Raw genomic sequence first — 13,956 nt, forward strand, 5'->3', positions numbered from 1 at the left:
TATTGAAACCTGACAGTAGTTCCCCTGGGACTGAAGGCTCAGATTTGCTGTGTGGGGAACCCTGCACTGGAAGAGGCTATGGAGTCTCCATCCCTGGGGACATTCGGGAACTACCTGGATGCAATCCTGTGCACTTGGCTCCAGGGGACACTGCTTGAGCAGCTAGGTTGGACCAGATAACCCCAGAAATGCTCCCTTCCAGCCTTTCCCATTCTGAAATTCTGTGCTTAGATGTTCTTGATTCTCTCCCTGTCCACAGAACAGTCCTTCTGTCTTGATACAGAGCTGAGCAAAGGAGAAAAAGGCAGGAATCCTCTCATAGAAACTGCTGCCTTCTCCATAGATAAATGATAGGTATCTTGCATGATTAGTCAGTCTTCTAAATCCAAAGTACAGCTATATTTTGCACTGTGGGCTGGAGGGGGGCTGAAGAATGAGACTGAACTTCATTAGTAATCCTTATGTGCAAACAGTTTATGAATCTCAGCAGGAGTTGCTAAGAAAACAGTATGAAATAATACTGACAGTGACAAGGGCTGCACAACATTCTGACACTTCCTCAGCCCTGCAATATTCCTTAAAGAGAAGGAAAATCAGCCCAGAAAAATGGTAAATGCTCAATTCTGTGCATACAGATGTAGACACAATATTGAGAAACTTAAGCAAATCCTTCCAGAAGAGAAGAATGGGTTCTGCTTGAATTTAGTGTTCATCTGCTAGCTTTAGTGGTTTGTCTGGAAGAGGCAGACCTGTTGTCTCCTCTGGTGCCATCAGAAAAACTGAGATGACTCAAAGAGATAAACTGTTTTATAGGTGCCCTTAGCAGAGGGGAAGGGCATTTGTTGCGTCTTGCATCAGCTTTATGTTGGTTTGAACATGAGTCTTAGCCTGACCTGCATTGCTGAATTCATGAAAAGTGCTTCTTTAAGTCTGAAGAATATGAAACATTCTTTTTTGTGATTGATTGTTGGACTTGGGGTTTTGTTTGTTTGTGTGGTTGATGATGGTGGTGGTGGTTGCTATTACTTAATATTCTTTGCTTAGTGTTTGGTCAAAAATGTTAAGAAAACGTCATAACGTCATAGACATCTTTTACGGAAAAATCCTTTCTTTAGGATTTTTCCTCTTGAGAAGCTGAGAGGCCTCAGGAACAAAATGTAAACAATGGTTATCTGCTGCTGTGGAAGGCAAGAAGTGCATCTGTAATTGGCTCATGTTGGTTGTTTCTAATTAATGGCCAATCACAGTCACCTGGCTCGGACTCTGTCTGACACAAGCCTTTGTTATCGTTCTTTCCTTTGTTATCCTGTTCTTAGCTAGCCTTCTGATGAAATCCTTTCTTCTATTCTTTTAGTATGGTTTTAATGTAATATATATCATAAAATAATAAATCAAGCCTACTGAAACACAGAGTCAGATCCTCGTCTCTTCCCTCAACCAAAAACCCCTGTGAACACCATCACAGTCATAGAATGTCTGCCAGCCTGCTCTCATTAGCACCCAAAAGCTTAAATTTTTTGGTTGATGTGTTGCAGTCTACTATTGCAAATAATAAATAGGATTACATACTTGTCAGCTGTGCACCAGAATTAGAGTCAGTCTTGTTTCTCAGAGGCTAAATGCAGTGTGTTTCCCCAGGTGAGAGAACACTGTAGCAAAGATGCTGTGGGCAGGTGGAACCTCCAGGGATTTGCTCATCAGTTTTATCATGGAGAGAGCAAGGAAAGGGGCAGAGATGAATCCTGGTAAGGATCCTACAGAAAGTATGTTTGGGGTATTTCATTTTCCATGGTACAGAGATGAGCACAACAGAGAAGGTCAAGGGCGTGACAGAGTCTCAGAGAGTGTTTTCAGCAGAGAGTTAAGGGCTTTGGTGGCGGGAAGGTGGGAGGGAAGGCAGCTCACACACCTGCTGTGCAATATGTGCTCGCTGAGTTCAGAGAAGAAGGGGAGGTGAAGAAGCAGCCCTGGCATGAAGTCATGGGCAACGTGGAGACAGAGCTGAAACTTTTGGTTTTAATGCTCCACTGGCTTGCAGGGAGCTGTTAATGGGCTGGGGTTTGTGTTTGCTTCTTTAAAAAAGGCTCTTGTTCCAAGAAAACTGTCTTGTTGCCAGCCTGACCTTATTGTCTGGAGAGGGAATTAAGGCAAGGCTCGCTCTGGCAGTCACAGCTGGTGGTTCAGACTGGGCTTGCAGGAAAGGAAGCTCTTGGCTTAAGCTGCTTCATCTGCAAAGGCTTTTCTTCCCACTAGAGACCTTGGGTGCACAGTATTTTAAATTTAGCTGCATTATTAACAATAGCAGAGTGTAAAAGAAGAGGAAGCAATATTTACACCCTGGTATGCATGGTTCTATATACTCTGAAATGGGCCTTTGGCACACAGGCACCTCCTTAAAGCTCTGGCAGACTTCCATGCACAGTAGGAAGGGTTTTAAATGGGCCTTGAAATGGGATCTTTGCTGTCCTTACAGCAGTAGCTATATGTGCAGTCTGGGCTTTCAGCTGCCTTTCTGTCTTGCTCCAGGAGGTGGCAGGGTGTTGGGTGAGGTTGTTTGCATCTCTCCTACTGCAAGGGTTGCTGGAGAGACGGAGAAATAGGTACAGCTCTGTCCATCACTGCCTACAAGACCAGGGAGTGGATTCTATCTGCCAGAATTTTGGCTATGGTGTGGTGTTATTCCTGAAAAGTGTTTTTTAACTGCATCTAAGAACACATGAGATTTGGAGTTTAGAGCGTGTTCCTAATGGGCAGGAAGGAAGGTGTAACTGTTAATTTTTTTTTTCATTTTAGCCCTCAAAACAGCTTGATGTTTGCACCACATACAGTTTGGTTACTGGAGGGGATGTTGTGTGGTGAGTAATGACTATTGGAACTTGGGTGATGGCAGAGCTGGAGCAGTGCAGGGTGCCCAGAGCAATGCTGCAGGTCAGTATTTCCACTTTTAAGCACTTGTAGGAAAGGATTAATACAAGTGAAATTACCTGCTCCATCTGCTGTCTTAGCTGAACAGAGAGACAAGGCAAATGTTTCCTCTCCACAGAAACAAGCATACCATCTTACTTGGTGATGGGCAGCACAGGCAGAGAGAACTGACAGTAATCCTGCCTCTGCTGGGTGTCCTTCAGTGGCTGGAGGCCAGTGGCACCAGAATGTTTCTAGCTTTACAGGAGCTGAGGTCAAGTCTCTTCTGGTGCCAAGAGAACTTTCTTCCCCCATACATGGATATTCAGATGTAGTTCCTTTATTTTTCCTGTAGGGAGGCTATTATATGGGCATCATGATAGTAAAGAGTTTTAGTTTTGGTTTTAATTATCTTTGTTTTCTCATTGCCTCCATAAAACTTATTTCTTCCCCAGCTTTTTATGTCTCCCTTATAAAGACGGATGCTGTTTATGGGTGCACTGTTGTTCTCCTCCGCCTTTATAAATTTTTATCACTATTTGCAGTTTCAGTGAGCAAGTTTGTTTCTGCCTAGAGCAGGTGCAGAGGGCTGGAGAGTTGCAATAGAAAATTTTCCTTTGAATGCTTTATAATTGAAAGTTTGCTGGTAGATCATTTGGTGTCTCAGGTCCAAACTGGGTTCCAGTTCAGTGTATGAACTCAGTTCTGGTTTTTGCCTTGTCAATACAATACAGATTTCTTAGTATTGTATCCAATCCCCAACAATGCCTGGCCTGAAATTCAGTTTAGAAAAAATGGAAACAAATGTCTTCTGTCCTTTCTGCTCACGTTTACAGCCCTTTCACAAGCTACCAGACAGTGTATTACATTTCCAACCTGTGTGGTTTCCTGAAAATATTAAAAAAATAAAATGATGTGATTAGACCAGCTATTGGAACATTGCCTATAAAGCATAAAGGGTAAATCAGCTTTCCAGACCAAGCATCTGTGGAGTAGAGCCTGCTGTTCAAGGCACTGGCATGGTGCTCCTGCTTGCCCCTTTAGCTGATGTGAGGTTCTGTCTTGATTGCTGGTATTTTTTCTTTCTGGATCTGTTGTTTTCTGGTGCTGTATTTTCATGAGAGAGAACTTAAATCAGCTGAAATAGAGCAACAGTAGCATCAGTCATCATTCTTTTCCTTTCTTTTCTTTTTAAAAACATATCTTTCACTGTTGGCTTTTGTCTTTTTCTAATTAAGATCCAGTCATTTTTCATCCAGTTTATTCATGATGCTCAGCTTCAATTCTTTTGGAAGTGCTTGAGTTTTTCTGTGAACTAAAGAATGATATGTCATTCCGTGCTCAATAATCAACACCCATGGGTACTTCCTTTTCTGGTGCTGGGTGAAAAATATTCCTTATGACCCTTAAATACTTAGACAATTCAGAGCAATGAAATGAGAAGCAGACCTTCCTGCCACTGCTAATACAGTGAAACGTTTTTCAGAGGAACTGACAGCATTTAGATAGCCACAGGCTTTGTACTGCAATTTGTTTCTTTTACTCCAGGTAAGTCTTCAATCTTCTCTCTGTGCTTCAGACACAACTCCAAGTCCAAAGTGAAGTGATGGAGTCTGCCTCTAAGGGATCTTGCATCGAGGCAAAAACTGATTTTATTGATGGTGCTGTCTTTAAATGAAAAAATGACAAGTTGCTTTTAATAATCCATTTTTTTTCACCTGCCTGTTGTTTAAAAGTTTTCTGTCCATAAAGTCTGTGTCTCTTGTGCTATATAATGCTTTATTCTACTGAGAAATTTCCATAACCTCTTGTGTTTAAATTATTATTAATGTATTTCTATGTACTGTCTGTGGGCAGTACATAGAAAAGTACAAATTGTTGCTGGGATGTGCATAGGGATGTATGGCATTTAATAGGCATCTGTTTTTAAAACCAAACTGCTCACGTGGGGGCTTGCACAGCTCTTGGCTGTGTGCAGCTACCCAGGGCAATGTGGGGATTTAGTGCATAGTTGGTGTTCATGTGTGTATTTTTCTGCTCCCTCGCGTTTAAATGTGTGTGACCATCCTGCCCCTCTGCTGTGCATGTGTGCTCTGTGACATCTGGGGCTGACCAGGGCAATCCTGAAGGAGCAGAGCTTTTGAATCCCCTGCTCCCATTGGGGCTACCCTGCCCCACATGTGTGCTCCAAAGTAAGGGATGTTTTCCCTGCTTTCTCATGCTGGAGTGGGAATCCAGCTCAGAAATGTCTTCAGGCAGTGATATATCAGTATTTCCAAGGGTAGTGTACTGCCCAGGATTTAGATAACAGAGTTATGTCCTTGTCACTATATATTGGATTTTTCCACCACAAAGATGACAGAATGATATTCTTAGCCACAGTTTTGAGGGAGAATCAGTACAAGAACATATGAGCACAAAAAAATAAATGCTTTCAAAATCACCAGAATGTTGTGTGTGTGAGAAATTAATCGCCTCTGCTGGGAAATATCTCCCAGTACATGTGAGGAAATTTCCAGAAGTTGTGAGAACAGAAGAGCACAAACACAAACCAGCAGAGATCTCTTAGGTGTGAGCACAGCAGAACCTCAGGGAAGGCGATCCTGTGAGAAATTTTGGGTGCAGATATCTGTCAAGAGCTGAAATCAAACCTCTTGGGAGATGGACTGCTTGTGGGGGAAAGGAAAGCAAAAGAATTCTGTTCCCTCTTGCTCACTGCTTTCCTGAACAAGCACTGTCATTTCCTAGGCCTCTTTATTGCCCTTGTAGTAAGTTTTTCCAGAAATTGTTTATATTGCTCCTTCTTTTATCCTTAGAGGCAGTGTGACTGCTCATTGTTAGCAACTCAAGTGCCTCCATGAGCTGGAATCAGACAGAGTTTGGAAAGCACCTGGGGAAAGGTGCTGCCCTCCCTTAGGGGTAAGAGAAATGCAGACTGATGCACAGGGATACTTGCTCTGATTTGAAGTTACCAGATGGAAATGTGGTGATAAAAGAAAGTCCAAAGAGCATCTTTCTCTTCTAGATGTATCCCTGCATTGGCTGGTGTATAAATTTCAGTGAAGAATAGCACTTTAGTTGTTTTCTGGCACTTAAATTGTTTATCTTGATCTATTGTAGTAGAGCTTTCCTTTTCAAACCAGAAAAGCTGCCACATTGTTTCTTACAAAACAGAAAGCTTGTGCTTTTAAAAGATTTTAGATTAATAACTGTGTTTATCTGCCTTCTGTTTGTTTGCTTCATTTTTCTTCTTCCATCCTTTTTGTAACTATGCTATTGGAAATGTTATTATTGGAGGTAAAGCTCAGTGCAAATACTAATGCACCTGTGTTTCCTGGTGCCTGGCTAGGCAAGGCTTTCTTCCTTCCATTTTTAAAGAAATTCTATTTATTTTAGTGATTAATTTTAGGCTCATTTCCTCTCTGCCATTCCCAGTTATTGGCTGCTTTTCAGGAGAGTGTATTTGCCATATTCTTATATTTCCATAGCAACGTGGTCAGCTTGTGTTTTAATTCTTAGTGTTAATATGGTTATTAATTGTTGGGTGGCAGTGTCTAAGGGCTTCAGCCTAATCAAGCTTCAAAATTCTCTTGTGCTAGGTGCTGTACAGTCATAAATACACATTTCATGGCCCAAATGCTTTCTAATTGCTCCTTTGGATTAGTGATACCTAAATTTGTTTATTGCTTTTGTTTATTTTACAGAGATCTTTTGAAGAGCCAGGTGCTACACTATTACCAGAAGTCAGGTAATGGTAGCTGTTTACTTTTCACAGTATTTGAAGGTGAATCTGCATTATCACATGCTGTTGCCTTGTAACACTTGGGAAAGGAAGGAATGCCTTGTACCAGTCTGTGCAGCAAAGGGAAACGTTCAAGAAGTTGATGAACAATCACCTGGTTTCATTTATTGAAGCTCAACAGATTTTATGCAATATATTAAATGTCAAGTGTAAACAAAGCTGCAGAGCTTTCCTTCAAGGTTTTGTCTCTCCTGGGGAGCTGGATGCTCAGTGTGTCTCTGAGGAAAGGAGGTGTTGCAGAGCTTGGGGATGCCTCCCTTGGAGGTGCTGCTACCTGCCTGCTGCAACGCATCCCTGCTCTCTGCCCACACTGGCACTCTGGGTTATTGCTGCCTGGTTAAGGCTTCTCATACTTCAGACTGAGAAAAACACATCCATGCAACGTTTATGGAAATGCTTCAAACCCACTTGATATTTCATTTCTGGCACAGGGCTGGATTTGGCATTGGGCTGGTGTGGGTGAATCTCATTCATTCCAGTGGAGGGGGAAAATCTGACATCAGTACATCAATCTTCTGGTCTGTCATCTGCTTAGAAGTCCAGGTGTTATGAGACCTAAGTGACTGGTATGTGTGTCACTGGCTGCTGTCCTTAACTTGTCACATATGGGGCTCTCACTGCATCATATACAATCATATAGAAAGGGTGAGGTGTTCTCATGCAGAGATCTGGAAGCAGAGAGCTCAGGGTTCAGCTCTCTCCAGGAGGACATGGCATCTTTGCCTTCCCATGTCTGGGCCAGGAAATGAGCATGGGGACAGCATTGTGCCTCCTTTCAGGGGCTGTCACCAACAGGAGGGAGATGCTTAAAGCACCTTCAAATATTATTTCCATTATTATATCCCTTATTTCCATTATTATATCCAGACAGACCTGCTGACTTCACTGCCCAATGCAGGCTGGAGCTAGGTGTTTGGGAGGCATTTTGTGGCATCCTGTTTACAATACAGCAGCTTTCTTCTACTGTCCACAGAATGTGTTCTGTGTGCCTCAAGTAGGTAGCAACTTGGGTCTTTGTGAAACAGAAGTGTATAGATATTAAACAAGAATTTGCAAATATTCTTGCTTTCCAAGGTAAAGATTTTGCTGGCCTTTTATCTTTTGGTGGCTTTTTCAGTAAAATAAGGTGGCAAGAGCATATTTTTCTGTTGTCCAGTTTGTATATAGAGTTCATACCAGAACTCCCACTGGTATGCATGGCACAACAGGAAGAATTGTTGCATTAGCAAAGAACTGCTGACCAAAAATTGAGTTTGTGTAATCAAAACCCTGCTAGGTGTTCCAGAGAGAGCAGCTTTCCCAATCTTTTCCTGTGCTGTAGGCAAATCTTCACAGTGCAGTTAGTCTGTGGAAGAGGCCATTGCTCCCATCCACCCCTCAGGTAGGAGTCCTGAAATAGCAAAATGTGTTCATGCCTGATCCCTCTGCTTGTTCTTTATGTTCATCAAGGTGGCCTCTGCAGCACTGCCAGCACACCTTTCCTAGTGCAGGACCCCAAGGAGAAGGCATGTTAGGAGGGTGAGTAAAGAGAGGGATGGGGAAGTGTCTCATGAGCAAGAGAGGGATGGAGAAATGTCAGATCTCTGCTGGTCAGTGGTCCCTTGGTGGTCCCAATTGGTTGTCACAGGTTGGAACAAGCCCAGATTGCTCTGGCTTATTGCCAGGGCCAGGACTGGAGCCAGTGGCTGAGAGCTGACCTTGAAGCTTCCCACTGTACTCTTGCTAAGGTGCTGTTTAGTCAGGATCAGAGCTAGCTCCTTCCACTGGAAAACAACACAGGGAAACCTTGCCAAGGAGGGATTAGCCAGGGGGTTGGAGGTGCAGAAATAAAAACCAGTGCAGTGCAGGTTAATTTAAGTGCATTTAATCCATGAACCTCCTCTCAGCATTCCTAATTTCCATCTGTGAAACGTGCTGCTGTTGCTGCCAGAGCTGATCCTTGTCCAGCTGGCCATTGCTGCTTGTGCACGTGATCCCAGACCTAGCCAGGATTCTTAATGCCATGAATCACACAGCCTCAGCTGGCTCCAGCTCTGGGCTTTGTTTCAGGGACCTTTGTGCCTGCAGTTCCTCTCTCCTTGCTCACCTTGAGAAATGCACAGGGTTCACACTGTCATGCTTGCCCTTTTCCCCATGTGCTGTTTGATTTGTCACCTGGTTTGCTGTTTTAATTGGCCTCTGCAGCAGATCCATGTGAATGCTGCAGGGATATCTGAATGCTTCTTTCCACTTGCTAGTAAATTTGCATCTCTTGCATCTGTGCTCTTTAATTTCTGGGGATAAGGGATGCTGCCTTTTGTTCTATGTTTATGAAGCACTGGAGCAGTAGCTAATAAGGTGTTCTGGCCCTTGAAGGCTGCTGCAGGACCTGTTTTTCTATCATACCATGACAGACACTTCTGAATATTGTGGCAGAGTCCTCCTTGAGTTGTTGCTCCAGGATGGATGTAGTCATTTTCTGAGCTTGTTTTGTAGACTGTGTGTTTAAACACAGTGCTTTGCACTGAAACCTGTTAAAATGAAAATTTCATCCCTCTCAGATTGTCTCTGTCATTTTCTATGACTGCTTGTCTGTCTTAATGTTTTTATTCTACTCATCTTTGTCATCTGAAAATCTGATCATCCAGGTTTTGAAAAATACTTCTGGATCACTAATGAAAACTATTGAGCTGTATCAGATCTAATTTACTTCAATGAAAAAAAAAATCTAGAAACAATGTGATTTCAATTATGCTTGTTCAATAAATTCGTGTCTGCCAGTCTGTCAATTCATCAAATCCATTTATTTGAGCCAGTTTTTATCAGAACATACTGCAAAAATTAACTGAGCCCTTCAGCAAGGTCTGTGTATACTACACTACATTACATACCTGTAGTTTTCTCCATTAACCCAACCATAGATCCCTAAGGATGTTTTCCATAAAACTGTGTTGATGGCATTAATTACATCCTTCACTGGCTATCAGTTGAGTCTTGTATTCATTTCCCCATGATTTTGCTTGGGACTGATGTTAACTGAATTTCCCTAGGTCAGGGATTGATTGATTTTGGATGGGAAAATTAATGTATAAAATATTTTTTCCAGTTTTTGTCCTGTGTGATATCCCCAGGTATAAGTTTTTACACTACTCACACGAATCTTAAAGACATCAGATGATTTCTTGCTTCTCCTCAAAATGGATGTAAATGAACACTGTTGCTTGATAGTCAACCAATAGATGTATGTTTGTTTATTTGTTTAAAACTGCATTTGCTGGAGAAAGTCCACGGCATTCTCTTTAGTAGCCAAAAGGAAATTAAACTCTTTGTCAGCTAGGCACTTGATTCTGTCTTAGTTTTGGAATACCCATATTGTTTTCTTCAGTAGTTCTTCAAGAGAAGTTGCCAGGAATAAAATATAGGCAGGGGGAAAAAATCAGGGACACTGTAGAGTCAGCAATAGCTGCTTTAATTTGCAGAGGGAAAAGAAAAAGGATTCTGTTTGTTTTAAATTAAGGATATTTTTGCACATAAAAATATATGCGTTTTAGCAGTTTGCTGTCTTCTAGCCACCAGAAAGATTACTATTTTATTCTTAGATTTAAGAACATTTAACATTAATGCATACATGGCTTTACACTGCCTATTGATTCTGCTGTCACTGGAAGTCTCTGATGACATTGGGCTGCTCCTGACTGTGGATTGCTGGAGACTGAGCGGGGCTTTCAACCCTTCTTCCCTCAACTCTTCTCTCTTTTGGTTGTGTTTTTTTTTTTTTTTTTGTATAAAAAGTGAACAAGTATTAGTACTTACACCATTTAATTTGTTCTGCTCCAGGTCTTCAGCTTTGATTTGCTGTAATTGCATTTGAGAATTGAAGTCTCTTGTGCTTGTATTAATACGATTTTTCACTTTAGTTTTTTTGTTCCTAACAAGCAGACACAGAAAATAAACTGGATTGCAGTACTAAAATTATACTCTGAAATTTTCAGAACATGGGTGCTATAATTTGCAAACAATTGAAATCTTTATTTCCTAACAGTAACTATAACTTGAAAACTACTTGTAGCATCATTGGCATGCAAATGTACCATAAAGAGGTGCCTAATGGATAGGGCTTGACTGACTTTTATACTCTTCAGGTTTCTTGGACAATTCCCAAATGATGAGAAGGTTTGTCAGAATATGCTGGAGGTGTGTGTTTAAATTCTGGAATTTAATCATCCTTTGTTTCTTTTTTCCCCCTAGTCTGACTGATTCCATGTTGGGGTATACTCTGTACAGTGAGAATCCTCTTACTCTGAGCCAAAACTAATCAGAGTCCATTCCAACATTTGCAAAGACCTTCAGGGTCATGTTCTGTTTTCCTCCAAATGGTTTTAAGGGTTAGTAAGAGTCTTGGATGTGACATAGGAATTTACTTCCTCTGCAGACAGGAAAACATTGAGTGCATTCAGTGCATCTGCTGCATGTGAGAGCCTTACTGAGTTTTCATGCCCCCTCCACAACCCTCCTTTGTATTCTTCAAATTCTCAGTTTGCAATAAATTGGAAAAAGTTCACAGGTCTTTGGGCCAAGAGCACTCCAAAACTTCTTGGGTCCAACATATCTTGGAATTCAAGAGGGATGTCTTTGCTCCCTTTGCAATCCACATCCATCTTCTGGTGTTTTACAGTTCTGGTGGATTATCCAATTTAATATGGATCTGAGAAAAAGGGTGAGGCTGCTTAATGCTTGATAGTTTAAAAAAAATCCTCGAGGTAAAGTAACAATTGAAAAAAACAGAAATAAAAAGAAAAAAATCCAAACAACCAAACCATTGCCTTGGCTTGCATTTATCTCACTGCTACCAGCTCTTTTTATACTCAGGTTAGGCAGGCAGCATGTTGACACAGCCCAGACTGCATGTTCTTACATGAAAAAGCAGCATTTTTAATTAAACTCGCTGCTTTTTTCATAGTGACAAGCCTGCTGCAGTTTAGGGTGTTATTCATTCTGTTGAAAACTGAATTTCTTATCTTTTTTCCCAACCAAGAGCTTTCATTCTCAAACTCATCATTTTCTTTGTCTGCAGTATTTGCCTTCCTTCACAAGAACAGTCTAATATTAACATTCCTTAATTTTCCCTAGAAATCATGTGTCTGGTGATTTTTCACTCCACCCACTTCACCACTGCAGCGAGCCCAATGTTATCCCTTTTCTCCTCCTTTCCATCTTCAGCCTAAGGTACACACATTATCTAGTGAATTTAACCAATTATGTTACATCAAAGTATTACAAATTGCAAATGTCTTGACTAAGATTAACATAATTATATTACAGCCAAATGTTCAATTAAACTATTAATAGGAATAATGGGAGAAAAACTACCTCACCCTAAAATCCCTTTTGTGTCCCACAATGTTGGTAAGTAAACATTTAGCAAGCAAGCTGAAACACAGGCAGAATATTTATGTCCTTCTGTTTATTCCAGCCTTTTAGCTCCTGCTTAGGGATTAACAATGAAAGCAATGTCTTCTTGGCTTCATTTTCTTTAAATTATATTAACTCATTCTTGGAAACATTTTGATATGAGAGTGATGTTACCAGTCCCTCTCTGGCATTTGTGATGAAGTAAACAACCACAAAGACCACTCTTAGCTGTGCAAGGGCTTTTGAGAAAAACATTTTGTAGGCTGTCTGACAGCCAGGATAACTTGAACTGCCAAGTTTAATTTTTCTTAGAGAATCTGGAGCAAAGTTGTTCATTTAATGTAAGTGTGCTTTTGGGCTTAAAAGTAAATCCAACTCCAAAACAGTATTGATGAATCATAGTCCACAGACATGTCAACAGGGAGGCAAGGCTGAGCAAATATGCATTTGCAACTTCTCTCCTTACCTCCAACAAATGTTTCCTAGAGTTTTAATGATCTAATAAATAATGCCAAAGATGCCTATGGAGCTAATTTTCTAAAGCAACTGGAGATGAATATTTCATTTAGTCCTTTGTTGTATCACTACTCAAAATAACATCTCCAAATTGCCTCCAAATATGGAGGGAATCATCACCCGAGGTACTGGATGATGTTCCTGCAGAACCAACTTCTTGCTTGGGGATCCAGGCACCTCCTGGCTTCAAGGGTGTTACATCACAGCAGCTTTCACTGGCTCCAGTGTCTCTGAGCAATTACTGGTGCTGTTCACCACAGACCTTCTCTAGTCCCCTGCAATTGTGTTTGTTTGGGAGCACTGTGCTGTTAAAACATTCCCTAGAGAGCAGGCTGAGCTCAGGCACTCAGGTGCTCAACAGGGAGGCTCTTTTGTGAGTACAAGCAGTGGGAGCCTCTTTTGCTGGCAGCAGGAAGAGTGTGCTACCCCTTCTTAGGCTGCAAGAGTTCCCATCTGGAAAGGAGAGATTGAGCACCACACTCTGCCCTGGGGCAGTCTCAGCCATTTCACGAGGAAGGTTATTTCCAAGTCCCACTCTCCCCCCATGTTCAGTCAGACTAAATGTTGAGACTTCCAGGTCTGGGTTTCCCGGGATTCTTTCTCACACTTTCAGTTTCCAGTTAAAGAGGAGATGGGGCAGTGGTATCCAGTAGATGCAGAAGAGCTGTCATTCTGTGTGTGTCACTGGTGTTGTTTTTAACTTGATTTTGTGGTTTCAGAGGCAGCCCAGTCTTGACCTCTGCTTAGGCTCAGTGCATAAGTGCATTGTCTCTGCTGTCTGCACTGACTGACACCATCCTAGAAATTGTTTAAGTGGCTGCAATCCAACTTCCCAGGACCTCTGGAGTATTTCCTGCTGAAATGCTGTTCTACACCCTGAACTGACCAAAGCTAGCCTTTGTTTAAGAAGACCCTGAACTGACCAAAGCTAGCCTTTGCTTAAGAACACTACTGATACTTTATATCTTAAATAACTCTGGAAAACACTGGGCATACTCCTGGCAGCAGGGATTTTTCCAGTTCTTTTGAGATACTGGGGCTGTCATCTTGCCACTGGCCAAATTCAAATTCTACCTGATGGTGAGAGTAGTTTTGCAGAACTGCTGTGAAGTGCCCAAGAGGACAGCAAATGAAAATCACACCACCCTCACTGTTTCCTCTCTGAAATCGGTCTACTTGGCCAGTCTTTGGTAAAGTATTTCCACCCTACTGCTGCTGTTTAGAGGGTGACTTTTATGACTTTTAGCCCACTAAGCTACCCAGAGAGGAAAAAAAAAAAAAAAGATAGGTGGCCAGGGATGGTGGGAGAGGGAAAAACTCAGCTCATGATGCCTGCTTAACCT

Source organism: Zonotrichia leucophrys, chromosome 4 (genome assembly GCF_028769735.1).
Source record: "Zonotrichia leucophrys gambelii isolate GWCS_2022_RI chromosome 4, RI_Zleu_2.0, whole genome shotgun sequence".
Lineage (NCBI taxonomy): Eukaryota > Metazoa > Chordata > Aves > Passeriformes > Passerellidae > Zonotrichia > Zonotrichia leucophrys.